We start from the raw sequence: 6,927 nt of genomic DNA on the forward strand, positions 1-6,927 counted from the left end.
TATGTATGTCAAGAGTATTAATATATAAATAGTATATTATATATATAACAAAAATGCTAGGAGAGCAGCGCCCAGGAGAGATAGCGCAGTGTGGGTGAACGCAGCGCAGGGTAAGTATAGTGCTTCAAACAGACTGGAGAAGGACCCGAGAGTATGGAATCGTGAGGAGTATGTGCGCTTGGAGCGGGATTCATTCAGTGTGTTCGTGGACAGATTACCATGTGATATATCGAAGCGGGAGTTATTTGATCGGTTCTCTTGGACGGGAAGGATAAACGATATCTATCTCTCAAGGAAGATGAGGAATGGAGTTGTTTACCTATTCACGTTCATAAGGTACACCACGAAGGGAGGAGCTCTGAAAGCGATCGCGGAGATGAATCATATGCGAATAAGGGGATCGGAGATTTTTGTGGGAGAGGCAAAATATAGGAGAGACGAGTCGAAGGGGCGGGTAGCTACTGCTGAGGGGATGGCTGGGAGTCGGATACGAACAGAGCAGCAGGGGGTCAATACTGGCAAAGATATGCGTGCTGAGGATTTAATGTCATCAGAGCACAGGAGTCATGAGGCTGGTCAGACGCCTTTAGTCAGCTCGTCCCCTGCACTCGTGAAGGATCCACATATGGTGGAGATGAAGGGATTGGAGGTCTCTGTATCACAGCATAACTTAGAATGGCTGAATCGGAGCATCGTTGGGAGTGCCACGAGAGCAATCAACACTAGTTCAGTGAGTGAATCAGTTCGGCAGGTGTGGCCGCAAGTTGTCAAAATCTGTGACATGGGGAAATATAAGGCTCTGTTGATTTTTGATAGTGCCCGGAGTGCGGAGGAGGCGTTGGAACGCTCTGGAGATGGAATCCCTCTGATTTTTCATCATGTCTGCCGCTGGAAGGAACAGGAAAGATGCGACAGGAGAAGGGTGTGGCTTACGTGTTATGGGGTCCCGTTACATGCTTGGACGGCAGATACATTCTGTGCAATTGGAGGCCAGTGGGGGGAAGTGATTGAGATAGATGCTGAAACACGCTCAGCCACGTCGTTCTGGGCTGGACGTGTGCTAGTTGATACGTGGCGGTTCGATCCCATCTCTGACAGACTCCGTCTAACGGTTGGGTCGTGTGGCTTCGATGTTCATGTTACGGAGATGGGCAAGGCTGCGCCTGGATTATCGGGGGACTTGACACAGGATGCTCGGACCCAAAATCATGATAACAATACTGATCCGCCGGCCTGTCGTCGTAATTCCAGCACGGTGGAAAGTTGGGGTACGACGGCTGAGCTGGTGACCACGACGCATAGGGTGGCGGAGGTCCAGGAGGATAGAGCGGTAATTTGGCCTGAGATCTTAGATGAATGGGGTAACAATTTTTTGAATTTGAAATCTGCAACGGATAGGAGTGCGGATTTTTCTCCTAGAATGGTAAGGGCTGGGCATGGTGGAGATATGATAGTACATGATCAGTTACTAGAGGGGAATGGGATACCAAACACGGTGCAGGGAGGGGTGGAGACCAATGGGTCGGGTAAGAAGTGTAATGTGGTTGGGGCCCAATTGGAGTTGTATAAAAAACCGATAACTGATTTGGAGCAAAATACACTAGGCCCACCTAGTGAGGTTACTGATGGGATGGAAATGGGCCTAAGTGATGGGCCTCAAATGGAACGGGTTAGGGCAAATGAGAAGGAGGTAATGTGGGCGGGTCGGGTTGGAGGAAATGAGGCCTTGGAAAGATGCTGCGTGGTGAGTGATGGGGAGGCTGGCATCAACGGCGCTATCGGGGTGGGAAGAAGAAGACTGCCATGCGACTCTCGGAGCTCTATGCCTACGACGACTGAGTGGAACACGGATGATAGACCTGTGGTGGTAATGGCTGGTGGCGCGATGGCGGGTCTGGCGGCAGGGGAGTCGGACCTGGCCAAGACTCGGTCGGACGGAGGTGAAGCTCGGCTGGGAGCGCTGGGGTTGGCGCCGGTTAGTTCGGGCAGGAAGAGTAGGAGGCTGAGGCTCGGGGTCGCTCCGTCTGAAAGCCGCGAAACGACCCGGGAAACTGGTTCGAGTGGGGCCGGAGTGCGAGACAATCTGGTTATGGATAATGGTTTGGTGGTGGTGCTCTCTCATGATGGATCCGAGTCTGGGGTGGCTGAGGGTGGTACGGGTACGGACTGCTGGGAGGAAATGGATGGCGGTCAGAGGGTAGGGGAAGGGCTGCGGCTGGGGAACCCACGGTTGGAAATAATATTGAATGGGGGTGGGATAGGGAAGCGAAGGGGTAGACCAGGGGGAGAGACTTATGGGAAGGCTGATGCCACAGAGGACTCCAAAGGGGAAGTAGGTTCAATATCGGGGATGGGGATGGCAGGGGAACACCTGGTGGAATTGACGAATGACTCTGCTATGAGTGGCAAGGAGGCGGGGCCGGAAATGTCTGATAATAATAATAATAATGGAAGGGAAGCTGAAATGAAGGAAAACCGGGAAGCTTGGGCGCTTGCTGTGGAATCTGGAGCCGAGCAGTATGATGAGGAAGATGACATCATAGCAATACTTCAGGCTCAGAACGAAGCACTGGCGGAGAAGAAAAGACTGGCTAAGCAGAAGGAGAAAGCACGGCGGAGTAGACCGAAAACTCAGAAAAAGGTGTGTAGAAATACTTTAAAATGATCTTTAGTTCCTGGAATATTAGGGGGTTGGCGGGTGTGGGTAAATTAAGCATGATAAAGAATTTTCGTAGGAAGTTTAAGGTAAATATGATAGGCTTATTAGAGACAAAAAAAGAAGTTGTGACAACCTTTGATGTAGTGCAACTGTGGGGTGTTGATACTGTTAAATGGGAGTATGTTGGGTCGGTTGGTGCTTCTGGAGGGCTGTTATTGATGTGGGATGAGATGGTATTTCAGATGAATAACTGCTATAAGGGGAGTCGTTGGTTGTGTGTGGAGGGTGTGTTGCTTAGGAATAATTTCTCTTGTGCTTTCTGCCTGGTTTATGGTCCATATGAGAGGGGGGCAAAGCTTGCTACATGGGAAGAATTGAGCTTTCTGCTTGGAATGTGTCAGCTTCCATTTTGCTATCTGGGAGATTTCAACGAGATAACTCAGATAGAGGATAGGAAGGGAGCTGATTCTTTGACGGTGACTGCCGTGGAGTTTAAATCATGGATACAGGATATGGAGTTAGTTGACTTGGCAATCACTGACCGGTTGTTCACCTGGTTCAGAGGGCAATCCTGCAGTCGTATTGATAGAGTTCTGGTGAGTTTGGAGTGGTTAGAAATGTTTCCAGAAACTAGGCTGCGGGGTGGACCAAGAGGGTTATCTGACCACTGTCCGTTGATCATGGAGGTCTCTCAGTTGAGAGGAGGGCCAAAACCGTTTCGAAGTTTAGATTCTTGGTTCACGCACAATGGATTTCTAAAGATGGTAAAAGAGGAGTGGAGAGCTCTAGGGGACAGGCAGTTCATGGACAAATTGAAGGCATTGACGAGCCCACTGAGCAGTTGGCATAAAAAGAATTTTAGGGACATGGATAAAAGGATTGCACAGCTTGAGGACGAGATAAAAAAAGTGGATGATATGACAAGCTCTGGCGTGGATGATGGGACTGTTGAAGCTAGGCGAAAGGCCCTTGTGAACTGCTGTAAAAAATGGTACATACGCCAGGAACTACATTGGAAGCAGATGTCCAGGTCTCGCCATGCAAAGGAGATGGATAAAAATACACGCTACTTCCACACCCTAGCCTCTTCGCGAAGGAGATCCAATCGGATTGATGCTTTAGTGATTAATGGGAGGTTGGTAAGGAATCAAGCAAGGATAAAGATTGCTATACGAGATTTCTATCAGGACTTGTACCATCAGGAACCGTCGCCGAATATTGGGTTTAGGGATGGGCTAGTAAAGCGGATTCCTGTGGAAGAGGCAAGGGAGATAGAGCTGATGCCAACACCTGAAGAAATAAAGGAGGCAGTTTGGGATTGTGAGTCAACAAAGGCTCCAGGCAGCGATGGGTATAATATGAACTTTATCAAGAAGTGTTGGGGGGAATTAGGTGGCGAATTCACTGGAGCGGTGTCAGGTTTTTTCCAGTCCAGTAAACTGCCTAGTGAGTCAAATGTCACTTGGGTGGCGCTGGCACCAAAGTTTACTGGCGCAAGAGAAATAAAGGATCTAAGGCCAATCAGTATGGTGGGGTGTGTATATAAGGTAATCTCTAAGGTTATGGTTCGGAGAATGAGGAGGGTAATGCCGGATCTTGTAGGTGAGACCCAAAGCGCGTTCGTGAAGGGCAGGAAGATACATGATGGAGCTTTGATCGCTTGTGAGACTGTGCACTGGCTGAAATCAAGGAAAAGGAGTTCCGCGATAATCAAGCTGGATTTCCAAAAGGCTTATGATAGAGTCAAGTGGGCCTTTGTGGATATTGTGTTACAAAAGATGGGGTTTGGTCAGAGGTGGAGGGGCTGGATCCGGGAATGTGTTTGCTCGGCCTCCATGTCGGTTCTTATCAATGGATCACCATCGAAGCCGTTTAAAATGAAGAGGGGGTTGAGACAAGGAGATCCGCTATCACCTTTCCTGTTTGTATTAGTCGTGGATGTTCTGCATAGGATGATTGGCGAGGCAGTAAGGAACGGCCGCATCTCTCCATTGTTGGTTGGGAAGGATGCTATTCAGCTGTCTCACTTGCAGTTCGCGGATGATACTATCCTATTCTGCCCACCTGAAGAGGCGACCATAAGAAATTACCAGCGACTTCTGCGGTGTTTTGAACTGATGTCTGGCCTGAGTATAAATTTTGAGAAGTCCAACATTATTCCTGTCAACTGTGATGGGCTGTGGGTCAGCAGGATGTGTAAGTTATTGGGATGTACAGAGGCGTCTCTACCGATCAGATATCTGGGCATTCCCTTGGGTGCAAATCCGAAAAGAGTGAAGACATGGAAACCAGTAATTGATAAGGTTGAGGGAAAGCTGAGTTTGTGGAAAGCTAAGACTCTGAACAAGGCAGGCAAGCTGGTCCTAATTAAGTCGGTGCTTAATAGCCTTCCAATATACTACCTCAGCTTATACAAGATGCCAAGGGCAGTGGCTGAGAAGCTGATTTCCTTACAACGGCAGTTCTTGTGGAGTACAGATGGGGGGAAGCAAGGGATACCCCTTGTAAAATGGGAAGTAGTTATGGCTCCAAAGAAAGCAGGTGGACTAGGGGTCGGTGATGCAGTTATTCGAAACTCAGCGTTGCTATTTAAGTGGTGGTGGAGGTTCTCAAGGGAAGACTGCCCCCTATGGAAGAAGGTGGTCTGCTCATGTACCAATATGGATCCTGCGGTGATGTTGCGAGACCAGCCTGCACCCACACAAGGAGGTCCTTGGAAGGATATCTGCCAGATTCAAGTCTGTGATCCGCGACTGAGAGAAAAGATGATAAATGGCTTGTCAATGGAGTTCGGGAATGGCAGAAAGATCCGATTCTGGGAGGATAGCTGGTTGCCTAATGGGACATTGAAAGATAAGTTTCCTAGACTCTTCTCGGTTTCAGCCCTTACTGGCGCTTTCGTAGGGGAATGTGGATTTTGGGATGGATTGAACTGGATTTGGAGCTTCCAGTGGAGAAGGGAGTTGTTTCAGTGGGAGCTGGATCTAGTAGGACAACTTCATGAGACATTACAGGCAGCCAAGCCGACAAATAAAAGAGAGGATACGGTGACTTGGAAATTTGATAACACAGGTGTTTATTCCACAAACTCTTTCACACAGATGATGCAAGCGGAAGTTCTTCCGGCTGAAGTTACAAGCTATAGTTTCACGCGTGCCATCTGGAAAGGGTTCGTCCCTCCCAGGATTGAGCTCTTGTCTTGGTTTGTGCTGATTGGAAGGGTGAATACCAAGGATCGGTTGTGTAGATTACGTGTTATTGATCAGAATGATACGCTATGTGTGCTATGCTTTAAGTCTGAGGAAACTGTGTTCCATTTGTTTCTTGGTTGTGAGTTCACCTGGCAAGTGTGGTGTGCTTGGCTGCATGCGTTCGGAAGGAGTTGGTGCCCTCCCGGTAATCTCAAGGACCACTTCGAAAGCTGGACAAACATGGCAATATGGAAGGTTGAGAGAAAGAGGTGGTTTCTTGGGTTCTATGCTGTTGTCTGGACTATCTGGTTAGAAAGGAATAGCAGGCTGTTTCGAAATCACAGATCCAGTTTGCGGGAAATTATAAATAAGTCATTTGCGTCTGCAGAGGAATGGGTGGGCGGTGAACCCTTTGGTTGTTGACACGCTGTCGAAGTTAATAAGGAGTTGCTTCTGTTGCTTGTAACTTATGTTTCATGACCCTTGCTTCCTTCTTTGCTCCACCCTATTGTGTTGAGCTCCCTTTAATTCAAAAAAAACAAAAATGCTATTTGTACACTAAAATTAACTACTAAAATTAACTATTAATATATTTGTGTATTTTTTTTTGTGTCTATATATTTGTGTATAAATACATGTAGTTTAATTTATTTTTAATGTATATTTATATTCTAACATATATTTTATACTGATAGCTAACTTTGGTGACTGATTTTGACATATATGTAACATTACTCTATATACAGTTGTGTAATCTAATGGTCATTTTTTGGTCTCTTATTTAATAATCATTTCCACCTATGATGTTAAAAATACCATTTTGTTCTAATAACATATAATTACCTGGTTATTGTTGCAGCAACAGAGAAAATTACAAAGGGTTAGGAATGAAGTCATGAAGAAAGAGAGGTTATAGTGATGGTGACTCCATTTGCAAAAACCATTGCCTTTTATGGGAAAGAAGACACTAATTTCAGCCACTATCTCTACCAATGAATGGATACTTGACACCTATAAAGTCATCGCCGTCCCCGGGGAACTATGCTTTATAAATAAATACCCTATAAAGAGAGGCCA

This window comes from Arachis ipaensis, chromosome B09 (genome assembly GCF_000816755.2).
Source record: "Arachis ipaensis cultivar K30076 chromosome B09, Araip1.1, whole genome shotgun sequence".
In the NCBI taxonomy this organism is placed as follows: domain Eukaryota; kingdom Viridiplantae; phylum Streptophyta; class Magnoliopsida; order Fabales; family Fabaceae; genus Arachis; species Arachis ipaensis.